This window comes from Oryctolagus cuniculus, chromosome 2 (assembly GCF_964237555.1).
Source record: "Oryctolagus cuniculus chromosome 2, mOryCun1.1, whole genome shotgun sequence".
In the NCBI taxonomy this organism is placed as follows: Eukaryota; Metazoa; Chordata; class Mammalia; order Lagomorpha; family Leporidae; genus Oryctolagus; species Oryctolagus cuniculus.
The window spans coordinates 66,086,605-66,103,466 of record NC_091433.1 but is presented as its reverse complement, the minus strand read 5'-3'; the positions used below and the strand labels follow the sequence as shown (position 1 = coordinate 66,103,466).

General features: G+C 45.1%; 1 long non-coding RNA gene across 4 annotated transcripts in view; it reads right to left on the bottom strand.

Moving 5' to 3' along the window:
• LOC138848477 (uncharacterized) overlaps nt 1-16,651 on the bottom strand; it is a 51,378-nt gene extending 34,727 nt beyond the window's left edge. Inside the window, exons 1-3 of one of the 4 annotated variants that reach the window (XR_011386301.1) lie at nt 16,152-16,651; nt 13,856-14,013; nt 13,185-13,412 (exon numbers count right to left, since the gene is read on the bottom strand). This is a non-coding gene — a long non-coding RNA (uncharacterized lncRNA). The other 3 variants (XR_011386302.1, XR_011386303.1, XR_011386300.1) reach the window with 3 other exon arrangements.
• Nucleotides 16,652-16,862: the final 211 nt, after the last annotated feature.

Below are 16,862 nucleotides of genomic sequence, written 5' to 3'. Positions count from 1 at the left end.
AGGACAATTATATCCCTCCATTTATTTATGTCTTCTTCATTTTTCCTCAGAAATGTCCTGTAGTTTTTTATTTTTTTAAGATTTTATTTATTTGAGAGGTAGAGTTACAGACAATGTGAGGGAGAGAGAGAAAGGTCTTCCTTCTGTTGGTTCACTCTCCAGATGGCCACAACGGCCAGAGCAGCGCCGATCCAAAGCCAGGAGCCAGGTCACCCACACGGGCACAGGGGCCCAAGGACTTGGGCCATCTTCTGCTTTCCCAGGCCATAGCAGAGAGCTGGATTGGAAGAGGGGCAGCTGGGACTAGAACCGGTGCCCATATGGGATGCTGGCGCCACAGGCGGAGTATCAACCTACTGTGCCACAGTGCTGGCCCCGTCCTGTAGTTTTTAGGTACAATTCTTTCACCTTCTATGCCAGATTTTTCCCTAAGTAATTAATGTTTTGAATGCTATTACTAATGGTATTTTAAAATTTCAATCACAGATGATTCATTCCTGCTATTAAAAAAGTTTTTTATATATATATTTTTTTGACAGGCAGAGTGGACAGTGAGAGAGAGAGACAGAGAGAAAGGTCTTCCTTTGCCGTTGGTTCACCCTCCAATGGCCGCCCCGGCCGGCGCACTGCAGCCAGCGCACCACGCTGATCCGATGGCAGGAGCCAGGTACTTCTCCTGGTCTCCCATGGGGTGCAGGGCCCAAGTACTTGGGCCATCCTCCACTGCACTCCCTGGCCACAGCAGAGAGCTGGCCTGGAAGAGGGGCAACTGGGACAGAATCCGGCACCCCGACCGGGACTAGAACCTGGTGTGCCAGCACCGCAAGGCGGAGGATTAGCCCAGTGAGCCGTGGCGCCAGCATATTACTTTTGTTCTGAAACTTTGCCAAATTTACTCACTTTAGTCCCTTTTTCGTAAAATCTTTCAGATTCTTGACATAGATAATAACGTCATCTATGTGTAAAGACAATTTTATTTACCCCATTTTTATCTGGGTGCCTTTTATTGTCTTTTGCACATAATCACTACACTGGCTGGAGCTACTAGTGCAGTGTTGCATAAAAATACAGAGGCGGTCACACTCTCCTTTTCCTCATCTTAGATGGAAGACATTCGATTGTTCCTCATTAAGTAAATATTTTACTGTAAACCTTTTTGTGGGTGTATAATTTACTAAGTTTAAAAAAAAACCAGGATTGGAAAATGCTTTTTCTCTATCAACTGAGATAATCATATGCATTTTATTTTTAAGTTTGTTAAAATGATGAATTTCGTTGATTGACTTTTGAATGTTGAACCAATCTTGCTAGGTTAATCCAATCTATCCTACGGTGGTTTAACAACTTCGTCATGGTATATTATAGTAAAATACTTTTTGCATCAATATTTATGGGAGATTTTTGTCTTTAAGTTTCTTTTCTTGGAATGTCTTTTACATGCCAATCTTTTTAAACTTTTGGAAAAATTTGGATAAAATTGTTATTATATTTTCTTAAATATTTTCCAGAATCCACCATTATTTATTTATATATTTAAGATTTAGGTCTGGGTCAGGCCAAAGCCAGGAGCCGTAACTCCTTTCTGGTCTCCATTTGTGTGGTAAGGGCTCAAGTACTTGGGTCATCTTCCACTGCCTTCCAAGGCACATTAGTAGGAAATGGGTTGAAGCAGAACAGCCAGGACTCCAAACAGCACTTTGATATGGGTGCTGCATCAAAACAGTGGCTTACCACACTGCACCCCAGAACTGGACTCCATGAAAGGCATAAAAGCATCTGCACTGGGTGTTTCTCTATGGAAAGGCTCCCAACTACAAATGGAGTTTCTTTAGTAGATATGAGGCTACCAGTGTTATCAATTGCTTATTGAGTGAGTTTGGTAGTTTGTGTCTTTAAAGACATTTGTAAATTTCACCTCAGATGTTGAATTTATTAGCACAAAGTAGTTCATTACATACTTGAATTAATCTTTAATACTGGCATAATTTATAATGACGGAGCTACTTTCATTCCTAATGGTGGTAGTTTGGATCTTCCTTTTTTTAATTCCTGGCTAGAGGTTTGTCAAATTTATTCATCATTTAAAAAAACCAGCTTTTGGTGTCTTTGTTTTTCTCTATTATTTTTCTTTTTTCTACTTCATTGATTTCTGTTTCAATTTTTATTATATCTTCCTTCTTTTGGATTTTGGCTTCGTTTACTTTTATTTGTGTAGATATTTGATTTGAGATTTTTATTCTTTTCTATAAAAGACATTTAGTGCTATAGATTTCCCTCTAAGTACTGGTTTTGGGCTATCCTGCACATTTTAACATATTGCATGTTCATTCAGTTGGAAATACTGTTTATATTATATATGATTTCCCTTTGCTATCTTCCTTAAATCACAGTTCAGTCAGAAGTATGCTATTTAATTTCCAACAATTTTGGGAATGTTATAAATATCTTGCTAACACTAACCTCTAATTCAATTATACTCCATTCATTTCAGTGAACATACCTTGTATGATTTTAATACTTTTAAATTTATTGAGGTTTATATTATATTCTAGAATATGAACTATCTTGGTGCAAGTTCAGTTTTTCCCAAAATGAATTTATTCTGTTGCTACTGGGTAGAGTGTTCAAAAAATGTGTTAGGTTCAGTTGGCTAATATGATTCAAATCTTCTAGATCCTTATTGATTTTCTTTGTATTTGTGCTATCAGTTGTTGATGGAGAGTTGCAAAAATCTCTGACAATATTTGTGGGTTTATTTCTCTTTGCTTGTTCTCATCATTTTGTTTTATGTATTTTGAAACTCTGATGTTAGACGCATAAATATTTAGTATTCTTATGACTTCTTAATTAATCTCATAGTCACTATAAAGTGATCCTCTTTGTGTCTAGTAATAATCAATGTTCTGAAATTTGCTTTATATGATATTAAAAAAATCACTCGCACTTTCCTTTGGTTAATATTATCATCGTATTAATATTTTTATGTATGTATGTATAGGTATATATACCTAAGACATTCTTTTAAAAATATTTATTTTTCTTATTTGAAAGAGTTACAGAAAGAGAGGCAGAAAAGAGAGGAAAGAGAACTTCCATCCTCTGGTTCGCTCTCCAAATGGCTGCAATTGCCAGTGCTGGGCCAGGCTGCAGACAAGAGCCTGGAATTGCATCCAGTTCTGCCATGTGGGTGGCAGGAACACAAATGCTTGGGTCATCTTCTACTGCCTTCCCAGGTGCATTAGCAGGGAGCTTGATCGGAGGTGGAGAAGCCAGGACCCGAACTAGAACTCATATGGGATGCTGGCTTTACAGGCATCTAATTAACCCACTATGCCGCAATGCTGGCTGCCTTAAAAATATTATTGAGTTTAATTTTTGGGTATGTGAAGTTACTTAGAAATAGTTTATATTTTGAGGCTTTATTTTAAAGTTTTTTAAGAGGAACAGAATAGCTTCTCACCCTGGGCTAATTCTCCCCAATACTAAAGGTATGCTCTTCTGAGAACTCTATGGGTTATATATAGTTTGCTATCCACAGTTACCAAGAAGAAGGATTACATCATGCCATGCAGGGCCGCATGCAGTCCAAGGGTCAGTCAGGTGGCAGAGGGAGTGAGAAGTCCTGAGCGAGAGCCTTTGTTGTGGATTCTGCAGGGAGAGGTACGCAGGTTTAGTATTGGCCCTTCAGATGATTTCAGGGGGTTCCAGGGCATGGGGCTATCCCTAGGTGACTAGTGTCTGGCCCTGGGGTGATTAGGGCAGAGGGATAACGGCTCTGCACTGAGAGCTAGATAGCCAGGTAGCTGGGTGTCTGGACTTTGGGTGGATGGATTGGTTTGCACAGGTTTGCAGTTGAATCTTTTACCATCTAGAGGAGCTGGCTAGCTTTGCAAAGGGGAGACTTTGTAGGATCAGCAAGCCCTATATACTAAAACATCAGAAAACACAGAAAATGAAAAGATGTGATTAGAACAACATGGACACATGTAGGGGAGAGGGGCGTCATTCAGACTACCACAAAAGTCAGTTGCATTCCACATACCATGTTTGCCATTTCTGTGTGCTGTCTGCACAGCCTCCCAACAACCCTGTAACATAGGTATGGCATTTGGAATCAGGGGTCTATGCAGTTTACAGATGAGAAACTTGTGGCTGAGAAATACTAACTAACTAACAGTTGTCACATAACCTCTAAGGGTTGGAGACAGAATTCAAAGTCAAATCCACCCAACTAACACCCGTTCTCATTGAACAAATATTAACATCCCCATTCCATAGATCATACATGTCAATGAAAACAACCTCAAACAGGTCAGGAAAGTGGCAGTGACTTCATGAATTCCTCCAATTCCGTCCCCCATTTCCACAATTCTTGCAATTAACCTAGAAATCTGAGCCTTTGAATTATCCAGAAAAAATTGTCTCTGAAATGTTGAGAACATAACACAAAACAATAGGATGTGGAGAAACTTAGGACAGAAAATCAACTATGAAGTTGAAGAAAAGAGAACCCTTTCCGTATCTCTCTGTGCAGGGAATGTTGATGGAGTCGTGGCGGCTTCTCGCAGTGCACCCTGTGATCTTCTAGGACAGGAATTGGTTGTGCTTTTCATGCATTTTCCATCCTTCCACCATTGGTGTGCAAATGCCTAACGACAGTCACTGCAGGCACGATGGCTTCCTTCTCTTCAGTAAACCCTGCCCAGGGTCTTGCTTTCTGCTTCCTCCTGGCAGCCATAGCAACGTTGTAGGGGTAATCCGTGGTTGCCCAACTTCTCAATGGGAATAAGATTCTTTATAAAGGAAACCTGATGTCCTATACAGGACAAACCAGAAGAGTCCTTTTAACTGTACTAGACTGGAATGTTTTAGAAGATATTCATGCGGTCTACTATGTTCCTCCAGCTGTTTTCAAAGGTGTAAGGTTCACACAGAGGTCTGTCTCTATCCTAAACAGAGGAATCATGATGAGCGACAGAAGGCACAGGTGAATTAAATCAGTTGATGGCCACAACCACCCGACAGGGTTACCGTTTTACACAGGACAAAGTTGAGATTCAGAAAGTGGCACAGCCAGAGGGTGAGCTGGGACTCAGAGCCTCTGTGATTCCAGGACAGCGTCTCGGCCACAGAACACTCTTGCTAGGTCCTCATTCTGCTGTTTATTCCCTACTGACTGGCTTTCTAGATTTAGAGCCACAACCGAAGACAGGTTTTTTTCCTTCTCAATGAGTGAACTTTGACTTAGAAAATATGGACTTCCATGAAATCAGTATCAGCAAGGCAAACTCACTAATAAGGAGAAAGGGGGAGGCGGGGCGGTCCCTGGCCAAAGAAGAAGTAGAGGTGACAGTGGGATATGTGCAGCCCCAGTTCCAGCTGGTGGGCAGCAGAGGCAGTGCTGGGGTCTCTCCTGCATCTCCCAGCTCTGGTGTGCCAAAAAGCTGGGTGTATTCTTTTTGTGTAGTCAGGCATTTGAGATCTGTGATGACCTGGCATAATTCACCTACTGATCCTGAGACAGCGAGCAGCTGCAGTCTAATCACCCTCAAACATGCAAAGTCTGATGCTTATCAGGAGGCTATATCAGCTGACTTTATAAATCAGGGGCTAAGAGGGAGACCAAGAAGGCCAATCTTTGACAATTATATTTGTTTGAAAGACTCTAGTCCCCCAAGGGGGTTTTCCCAGGGGTCCCTCCCATGGCGGCCATGGAAGGATGAGGAATTATTTCGCGATCTATGCAAACCTTATTGAACCCTCAGATCGTTAGCTTTCTTAATGCATGTAATCCACACAAAAAATAAAGATGAACAACTGCGCACAAAAATGGGAGAAATACAGAAAAAAGCCACGAATGGCAACAACAAATATCTGCCAAAATGTTAAGAAAGGAGTCAGTCTTCCTTTTGATGAAAGATAAAATGAATGCAATACTATATTTATTTACCTACTAAACTATCTAAAATGCTCACAACCCACCTCCCAAAAGAAACAAATGCAAGTTTCAGTGCTGTCGTATAAGAAAATAGAACTCTCTCTGTGTAACTCTGACTTTCAATAAATAAATAAATCTTAAAAAAAAAAAAGAAAATAGAACTCTAGCTAGTTAGAGAGATAGAAGTCGGCAGATAGATATACACACACACTCACAGATTGCCTAGTCTTTGACCCAGTAACTAAGCTGTTAGGAATGTGATTGTGTTGGTCCATTTTATGTGCTGTAACAGAATTACAGGCTGGACAATTTATAATGAGCAAAGTTCATTTCACTTACAGTTGTAGAAGCTTGAAAGTACACCTGGCACAGGCATTCTTGTTGTGCCATACATAGCAAAGGCATCACGTGGGCGACAGGGAGAGGGAAGGGGCTAAACTCATTCCTTTTATTTTTATTTTTTAAAGATTTATTTATTTAGTCAGAGTTACACAGAGAAAGAAGGAGAGGCAGAGAGAGAGAGAGAGAGAGAGAGAGGTGTCTTCCATCCACTGGTTCAGTCCCCAATTGGCTGCAACAGCCAGAGCTGCACTGATCCGAAGCCAGGAGCCAGAAGAGCTTCTTCCAGGTCTCCCATGTGGGTGTAGGGGCCCAAGGACTTGGACCATCTTCCACTGTGTCCCCGGGCCACAGTAGAGAGCTGGATCGGAAGTGGAGCAGCTGGGACCCAAACCAGCACCCATATGGGATGCTGGCACTGCAGACGGCAGCTTTACCTGCTACGCCACAGTGCTGGTCCCCAAACTCATTCCTTTTCATTCATTCCAGAGGACATTGGAATTAAGTCGCCAACACATAAATTCTGGGGGACACATTCAAGCCACAGCATTCCACTTCTGACTCCCCAAATTATTCTCACCTTCAAACTACATTCTTTCCATCCCAGTAGCCCCTCAAGTCTTTTTTTTTTTTTTTTTTTTTTTTTTTTGACAGGCAGAGTGGACAGTGAGAGAGAGAGAGAAAGGTCTTCTTTTTGCCATTGGTTCACCCTCCAGTGGCCGCCACGGCCAGTGCGCTGCGGCCGGCGCACTCCCTGGCCACAGCAGAGAGCTGGTGGAAGAGGGGCAACCGGGACAGAATCCGGCGTCCCGACCGGGACTAGAACTGGGTGTGCTGGCGCCGCAAGGTGGAGGATTAGCCTAGTGAGCCTCGGCGCCGGCCGCCCCTCAAGTCTTAACTTGCTCTGGTACCAATTCGAAAGCCCAAGTCCACTGTTGCACCTAGATCAGATATGGATGAGACTCAAGCATGTTCATCCTGAGGCGAATTTCCTTCCAGCTGTGAGCCTGTGAAACTAAAACAGGCCACATACTTGAAAATTACAATGGTGGGACAGGCAGAGACTGGACATTCCCACTCCAAAAGGGAGAAATGCCAAGGAAAAAGGGGTCACTGGTCTCAAGCATTCCCAAAATCCAACAGGGAAAACAATATTCGTCTTAAAGCTGGAAAATAATCTTTGACTTCCTGTCATGCATTGTGAGCACTGTGCGTTGAGGGTGGGCCCCCAAAGCACCGGGGCAGCTCCGCCCTAGGCTTTGCTGGGCTCAGCCCACCCAGCAGCTCCCATGGGTTGGCATTTTGTGCTGCAGCTCTCCCAGGCTGGTGTTGCACATTAGTAGCTCTACAGTCCTGGGATCTTGGAGTCAGCCCTGCTTCCCTGGTTCTACTAGGCATTGCCTGGCATAGACTGTCCATGGTGGCTCCATGCCAGTGACAGGTCTTGACCTGGGCACCCAGGCTGCCTGTGGTAGCCTGTGAAATCCAAGTGGAGGGTGACATGTCCCCACACTCCATAGACTTTGCAAGGCTCACCACTTGCCCTCCAGAGTAACAGCTTGAGACACACCTGGGTTCTCTTGCCCCACAGCTGGGGTGGCGAGGAGCACTGCACCAAATACGGAGGGCTGCCAACGCTGAGGTCTTGCAGGCACCTCCCTGGAAACCTTGCCCTCAAGGCACTAGCTACAGTGAAGAGATCTGAAATGGCTTCAGGGAGATCCTCCCACTGGCATGATGCAAAGCACCCAGGCCATTTCTTTCCGCACAAATCTGTTTCTCAAGCAGTCAGTGGTCACAGCCCCTTCTTTACTGGCCAAAGTATGAATCTTTCAAATTCCTGGGTTATGTTTCTTTTTTTTTTTTTCCAAAGATCTATTTATTTACCTGAAATGCAGAATGACAGACACACACACACACACACACACACACAGATCTTCCATTCACTGGTTCACTCCCCAGATGGCCATAGTGGCTGGGCTGGATCACAGTTACGAGCCAGGAACTCCATTCATGTCTCCCACATGGGTAGTGGGGACCAAGTACTTGGGCCATCTTCCCCTGCCTTTCCGGGGGCCTTAGCAGGAAGCTGGATCACAAGCAGAGCAGCTGGGACTCAAACCGGCATTCCAATATGAAATGAGGACATCACAGACCATGGCTGTACCCACTGTGCCACACACTGGCCCTTCCTTCTTAATCACAAATTTATTCTTTAACTCATTTCTCTCACATGCTACTGTAACAGTTAAAAGAAGCTACCCAGCAGCCTGAGTGCTTTGCTGCTTAGCTATTTCTCCTGCTGGATAGCCTAGTTCATTGCTCTTGGGTTCTGTCTTCAGGAAAGCCCTTGGTCGTGGACACACTTCAGCCACGTTCTTTGCTGCTTTATAGGAAGGATGCTCCTCATTTCCCTCTCATGCCTCATTAGAATTGCCTTTCCCTTCGGTATTTCTACCAACATTCTGATCACGACCCCTTACATAATCCCTCAGAGGACGGAGGCTTCTGGCTTTGCAGACCTCCCCCAGAATTGACCATCTGCAGCAGCCTAGGCTTTCTCTGCTTTTTCTGTCTGCTCTTCCAAATTCTCCCTCTATCCATTACTCAGATCCAAAGCTGCTCTCACATTTTCAGGTATCTGTCACAGTGGCACCCCACTTCTCTGGTATTGATTTTCTGTCTTTTTTTGTTTTCTGCTGCGATAACAGAAAGCCAGATTGAATAACCTGTAATCCACAAAAATGTGCCTGGCTCACCATTCTGCAGGCTGCGATGGAAAAGATCAAGGGCCTGAGGTCGAGGGAGGCATTCTCACCATGTCAGCGTAGCAGAGGACATCACATGGTCAGGGGGAGGGGAAAGTGGACCAAACTCCACCCCCTTGATAATGGCATTCAGAGCCCTCATGAGCCCTTCAGGGTCTCGCCCATCAGCACTGGTGCATTGAGGATTAAGTTTCTAAAATGTGAACATTGGAGAATGCATTTAAACCACTGCAGTGATATAAAAAAAAAACAATTACAAATGTATGACCAGCAGTGGGTGTTTGGCATGGCGGTTGAGATGCCCACATCCTATATTGGAGTGCCTGGGTTCTGGTCCCTTTCAACTCTCAATTCCAGATTCCTGATAATGCATATCCTGGGAGGTAGCAGGTGATGGCTTAAGCAGTTGGTTCCCTGCCACCCACATGAGAGACCTGAATTTTGTTCCTGGCTTTGGCCCGGCTCAGTCCTAGCTGCTGTAGGTATTTGGGAAGTGAACTAGCAGACGTAAGATCTTTCTCTCTTTCTCTATTTCTCTGTGTGTGTGTCTTTGTGTTCTGACTTTCAAATAAATAAATATTTTATTTTATTTATTTTTTTAAACCTAGATATCTTTTTTTTAAAGATTTATTTATTTATTTGAAGGACAGAGTTACAGAGAGGCAGAGGCAGAGAGAGAGAGAGAGAGAGAGATCTTCTATCCACTGGTTCACTCCCTAAATGGCCTCAATGGTTGAAGCTGGGCCAATCTGAAGCCAGGAGCCAGGAGCTTATTCCAGGTCTCCCATGTGGGTGCAGGGGCCCAAGGACTTGGGCCATCTTGTACTGCTTTCCCAGGCCATAGCAGACATCTGGATCAGAAATGGAGCAGCTGGGACTCAAACCAGTGCCCATATGGGATGCCGGCACTGCAGGAGGCGGCTTTACCCGCTACACCACAGCACCAGCCCCTAAATAAAATTTTTAAAAAGAATATATGACCTACACACTTGAGATGCTTCACCTACCTAGAATTCAAGGAATGGAAATAGAACACAAGATATCCCTTTTACTCAGAGTGTGAAAATAAAGAAATGTGATCATATGACGTGTGGGTGAGGCTGTGGTGACACAATGTACCCTCGTTTGCTCTCTGGTGGGAGTGATGCTGTGTAGCCTCTTTGGTGGGCAGTTAGGCAGTATCTGTAGAATTAAAAATAGGCCTCCTTTTGACTCAACAATTTCACTTCTCTGAATTTCCCCCAGAGAAACATTTGCACAAGTGCACAAAGGAATCTAATGCAACATTGTTTGTCTTAGCAAAACCGAAAAGTAGCTCAAGTACCCAATGATAAGGAAGTAGCTTGATAAATAGTGGTTGTTTTTATTACAGAATCCCATGCAGCAGTTGCAGGATGCAGATCTTCATGGGCTGCCGTGAAAATGTCTCCACGATAAGCTGCCAAGTGAATGGAGAGCATCTTAACATGTGTGCACCACTCCCAGCCTCATCCACGCATTGAAGCATCCATATAGCAGGGCCTTCAAAACATTCACGCAAATGTAGGTAGGAGAAAACGATGAATGGATTTCAATATTTTTAGCCAAATAAACTTATCTTTGAATTTCATATTCCATGAATTTTTGAAGTTTATGCAAATATTTTCTATAGATACTTGAAATTACGTGTATATTCAATTTTAAAAGGACATGCATTACCAGCAACAACAGTAATTTCTACAAAAGTGATGGTGATTAAATTAAAGCTAATTAGTGAGGACTTCTAATCTGTTACATTTTAAGTAAAGTTTTTACCAAAAACACATGTTCGTTTATAAGATGTGGAATTAAAAAATATTTAAAAGAATGATTGCAAAGATTTTACTACACTGATAATTATCAAAGCATTATTTGGTATAGTAAAAATTTGAAAATAGCCTGATTATCCAACAGTAAGGAATTAAATAGAGGCAAGATCTCATGAGGGATTATAATACAACCATCAAAATAGTATCTAGCAGCCCACTAAATAACAGAGGAAATGTTCATAGCCACAGTCCAGGCAGAAAACAACAAGTCCATGATTCAGTAATTGTCAACTCCTAGCTCCAAAGCAGAGACGTGAGATCCAAAAATCTGAGCGTGCTATAGCCAATGGTCTATTTAAAGGTTTGGTAAAATTAAGTCAAGGAGATGGATGATTGAAATCATGATCCCTCCGAGATAATGGAATAACAGAGGGCCACAGGAATTGTAGCAGGGAGAAGCCTGGCTGGGCAGGATGTCGAAAATGGATGTCTCCGGGCTCAGAAAATGACACCGCAAAATACGCCGCTTTGGACTTCAAACCGAGAGCACAAGGAAACAGGACGTGCAGGGAGGGACTTCCTCAGAAGTTCTCTTATCTAAAGGCTGGATCTGCCAAAGAGGAGAAGATCAAGTCCCTGTACAGAGGGTGAGACTGACAGTCACACACCATCCTGGAGCCCAGAAAATTTGTCCTAAGCCATCGAATGTTCGCTGACGTCATCCATTCTCCCTCTGAAAGTACCTGCAGCCTCCTCACTTCTCTCTTCCACATGAGGAAGGATTTCTTTCTTTTTTTCTTAAAGATTTATTTATTTATTTGAAAGTCAGATTTACAGAGTTACACAGAGAGAAGGAGAGGCAGAGAGAGAGAGAGAGAGAGAGAGAGAGAGAGAGAGGTCTTCCATCTGCCGGTTCATTCCCCAATTAGATACAACAGCTGGAGCTGCACTGATCCGAAGCCAGGAGCCAGGAGCTCCCTCCAGGTCTCCCACGCAGGTGCAGGGGCCCAAGGACTTGGGCCATCTTGTACTGCTTTCCCAGGCCATAGCAGAGAGCTGGATTGGAAGAGGAGCAGCCGGGACTTGAACTGGTGCCCATATGGGATGCTGGCACTGCATGCCAGGGCGTTAACCCGCTGCGCCAGAGCTCCGGCCCAGAGGAAGGATTTCAACTTCAACCACTGGCAGCTCTTGCTTAGGGACACTAATAAATTGATTGTGCTTTCCTCTTATCAATCTGTCTCTTATCATAGGATTGTTGGCCTGGCCCCTTGGTAATGGTTCATGGTAACTGATGTTTCTGTGTCTACACCCTGGCAGAGGCAATAACATTCACGATGCTGCTGCAGGTGAATCCGTCCCCACCTCTCCTTGCTCTGGGTCCTTCCAGGGATTGAGGTCCAGGCTCAAACTGGAGCGAGCCCAGCTGACCCAAGGGACACTGGTCCTCTGATGGTTGTCACTGGTCTGGAGTATGTGTGGTCTCCTCCCTCTAACTGCCTGAAGAGGGACTTAGGCCAAGCACCGTGTCCTCTTCCTGCTGGGGGACCTTGGCCCAGTGGAGAGCTCCACATACAATGGCACCGGGCAGCCATGCATGCAGGCTCTGCTCCTCACTCCCTCTCTGGGGTACTAAGCCTCCCCGCTGACGGCCAGGCCAGGTTGCATACCCTATCCTTGGACTTATCGGGAAACTGGTCATGTTCATTAATCATGAGAAATGTCACACAAAATGTCAAGTGTCCCCCTTGAAAGTCAAGAATGAATGTTAGGGGGATTAAATGGTAGACTTGAGTAAGAAAGAAACCCCGTAACAGAATAGCTTCTACATTAAGGAACAGAGTGGCAAGAAAGAGAATAGAAAAAGACTGTGGGCGGGGAAGAGGAGAAGTAGAGAGAGAGAGAGAGAGAGAGAGAGAGAGAGGCTTCTGCATTTACAAATGACAATGCTTTTTATTTCTAGCTGCCCCTCCCCTGCCCCACAGCCCTGGAACTTGAGTCAGCTTGTGCCTTCCTAGAGGAGGGAAGGAAGGCAAACATCAGGGGGAAAAGCACCATTTACTAACTGCGTTAAAAACTACTTGAGAGCCCAAGCACTAGACAGACGGGTTAAAAAAAAAAAAAAAAAAAACCAACGCAGCAATTAACTAAACACATCCAACCCCTGCCGGAGTCTGGGGGTAGAAAAGAGGAAGAATGAGAGGAGGAGAAGCGAGGAAGACAGATTTCTGATGCGGAGGCAGAAGTTGAGTGCCTGGACAGACTCCAAAGGGTGTGAGCCTGCGCTTTGCTTCGCCCTACTAAGTTCAAGTACCGTTTCCCCGCGCCTCTACACCCATGCACAGTACTTACCGCTCGAGAGGGAACAGAAGTGTGAGGTGCCTTGTTTGTTTTAGAACGAGTGGGCCCTGGCACGGACGGAAAGGGAGCTCGGAGAGGGGCAGGTTGGGCCGGGCACCGCTGCCTGGCCCCATGTCGGGCCAGTCCCCAGACCCGGCCCGTTCAGCTGGAAGGACTGGCGAAACCGGCACACCGGCTCCAGAGAACCAGCCAGAATCTGCTTTGCTTCTGCGGTCGAGCCTGCAAACACATTTAAAAGCTTTTCTGGGTGATTTGTCAACAGATTTACTTAAGTTGCAGCGTGACCCTGCGACTGTGGCTGTGCTTTTGAGCAACACTGACACCAAGTGTTTGACGCTTTAGGACAGCAAGGAAAGTAAGGTCGTAAAGGGCCAGGAAGAGGAGACCCCAACTGCCGCCACTCTCACTCTGGGGCCTCGCTGCTCCTCACGTGGGCCATGCACTTGCTTTGCCGCCTGAGGTTCTGCAAGGGGCAGTGGTGATGTGTGAGCCGCCCGGTCTTGTCTGCTCAAAAGTGACTGTGGGTGTCAATGTGAATTTGGGGGGGTGTCCTTTGTGTAGAAAAGATTATTCAGGGGTTGGTCACTGGGTTCTAGGGATTAATACTCAGGGGTGGGCATCAACCCTCTCGGTTAAGACTTCTCTGTCTCACATCAGAGAACCTGAGTTTCCTTCCTAGCTCCAGCTTCCTGCAAATGCAGACCCTGGGAGGCAGTGATGATGGCTCAGGTTGTTGGGTTCTTGCCACGTAGATAAGAGTCTTGCACTGAGTTCCTGGCTCCCTGCTCCGGCCTGGCCTGGCTCTGGCTCTTGTGGACATCTGGGGTGTGGAACAGTGGGTGGGATTAATCAATCAATCAAAAATATTTTCAATTAATACTTAACATATATTTTATAAAACAAAAATAAACTAGTTCTTTAACTTGTTAGGCTCAAACTCAAAGTTTTATTACTTGACTAAATAGTAATGCACTCTCTCAACAATCATTTTTACTATTTGGAAAGTTCTGTCAACCAGAAATTGACATATTTGAAAGGAAATTTAAATATAGAAAATAGAAAATCACTTCAAATGTTTAAGGAGGCTAAGAAAGTTTATGATTGGATCCTTTGAAATATTGACATTTTCTTTACTACATTCTTATTTGGTTTTAGGCATATATGACTGAAAAGCTTTCCAATATACTTAACTTTTTTTTGACAGGCAGAGTGGACAGTGAGAGAGAGAGAGAGAGAGAGAAAGGTCTTCCTTTTTCCGTTGGTTCACTCCCCAAGTGGCCGCTACGGCCGGTGCATTGCGGCCGGCACACTGCACTGATCCGAAGCCAGGAGCCAGGTGCTTCTCCTGGTCGCCCATACAAGTGCAGGGGCCCAAGCACTTGGACCATCTGCTCCTTTCCCAGGCCACAGCAGAGAGCTGGATCAGAAGAGGATTAACCTACTGCATCACAGCTCCGGCCCCCTAGATAACTTTTCAAAATCATAGAATGGGGTGGGTACTTGGTGTAGTGGCTAAGATGCCTCTTGGGATGCCTGCACCCCCTATCAGGGTACCTGACTTTGAGTCCCTGCTCCGTGTTCCATTTCAGCTTCCTGTTAATGCAGGCACTGGGAGGCAGCAGGAAGTATGTGAGTCCTTCTTACGTGGGAGACCTGGATTGAATTGTGGGCTTCTGACTTTAGCCTGGTCCTACCCCAGTTATTGAGGGCATTTGGAGAATGAACCGGCAGATGGAAGAAGTCTGTCTCTCCCTCCCTCTCTCTTTCTGTTGCTCTGCCTTTAAAATAAATAAAAAATAAAGAAATGAAATTCTAAAAAATAAAAATCATATAAAATAAGCATATAAATAAGGCAATCTGTGAAGTTGCTGAAATGATCCAATATTGGTTTCAAACTTAGAAACAGTTATCTCATTCTTTTTACTTTAATAATGTAAGTATAAATAACTAAAACACATTTTAATTTGGGATCATAATATTTATTGATGAGGTGCTTCAACAGGGCAAGTTATCTTTAACATGATGAATATATTAAATTGCAGATAAGCACAGATGATTTTGAAATATAACACAACAATATTAATACTATGACTTGATTTACATAATAATCAACTCTTAAAATTGATGAAATACTGGCATATCACAGAGGAGCTGCAAGATTAAGGAGCTGGTTTAGAATGCAGCAGATACGTAGCCTATATTTTTGATTCACCGTAAATGTTAATTCCCTTTTCATTCTCTCAATACTAAAATGTGAATGACTTTATCACAAGGACATCTTCCTTCTGCCGAGAGGAATGCAGAGCCCTGGAGGGGAGCTGGCTGTTTTAAAGGTTCCTCCACAGCCAACTTGCACAGATCCTGTCTCTTTCCTTCTTAGCTTTGTGGGCCCCTGTCCGCTAGAGCAGGAAGAGGGTCTGAGGCCTTCCTACTGCCATGGAATCATGAAATGGGGGTCCGAATGCTCTGGGTTGGGTGCACTAACACTGGTGCTGACACCATAGGTCCCCTGTGACACCTGGTGTGATGTCATTTGCTGTGGAGGGTGCTGATAAGTACTTCCCTGCATTTCTCAGAGCAGGTGACATCCTGTTCCCCTCCATAGGCGTCAGTGGAGAGGCGCCCCAAGACTGAGCACCCATCTTCTGCTTGGGCTGTGGGGATGGCTCTCGGGGTGGGTGACTCCTGGCTCAGGGTGGCTCAGGGAAAGCTGCAGGCTGAGCTTGCTAAGTGCCTGGGCCTGTAAGTGACTGACAAGAGGGGGCTGGCAGCGGCCACTCTGATGGCCACGAGCAGGTAGAGGAATCTTTCACTGGCGTTCCCATGACCCTGTGCAGCTACCCTCCTGTTTCGAGACCCTCCTCCCCGGCTTCCTTCCCCAAGGAGCCCCAGATGGAAAGAGCTGGTTGCTGCGCCTGCCTGGGTGCCCTAGCCCTGGATGGCACGCTTGTGACTGACCTGGGTTTCAGGATGTCCGGTCTGCTGGAGGTGTCAGAGGGTGCACTGGCCAAAACACTGGGTTTGGTGTTCGTAGGCATAACGTGGAAGAGGAGGTTACCCTTCTCTCCAAGCACATTGGTCAGGACAATTCCTGCGGACTCTGAGAAGCTTGGCTTTTCCCGGGCCCAAGACCTGGACAACGTGTTATGTTCGTATGGCCTGAAAGTGACTGCAATGCGGAGCTGATCCCGAGACGGAACTCCCAGGATAAGACACTGGTCCAGTGGCTAGCGCAGCACACGAAGGGCTTTGCCCAGCCGTGACCCTGACTGCCTTGCCTCTCTGTGTCTGGGTGGATGGGAGGCACAGTAACAGTGACCCTTTCTTGTGTTACCAAGAATGAAAAGAAAAGGCCATTGTTCTTGCAAAATCAATAAATAAGAACATAAACATTCCGGCTGTCCAGGAGGCTGCAGCCACCCAGCCCTACCTGACTTCCCAAAGAGTGCAGGGCCAGAGTCCCGCCCCTCCACCGCTCTGCAGCTGCTGCGCACTCATTGGCTGGGAAGCCCTGGCACTGGTGACAGGCCCGAGTGCAGACCAGAAGTGAAACCTTAAAGTGAGAAATCAAGCGGGTCATGTTCTAGCCAAAGAATAGTACTATTTCTGGCTATTGGAAGAAATGAGTAACCAACCTTTCAAGATGAGCTGTCAGAATTCAGCTGTGAG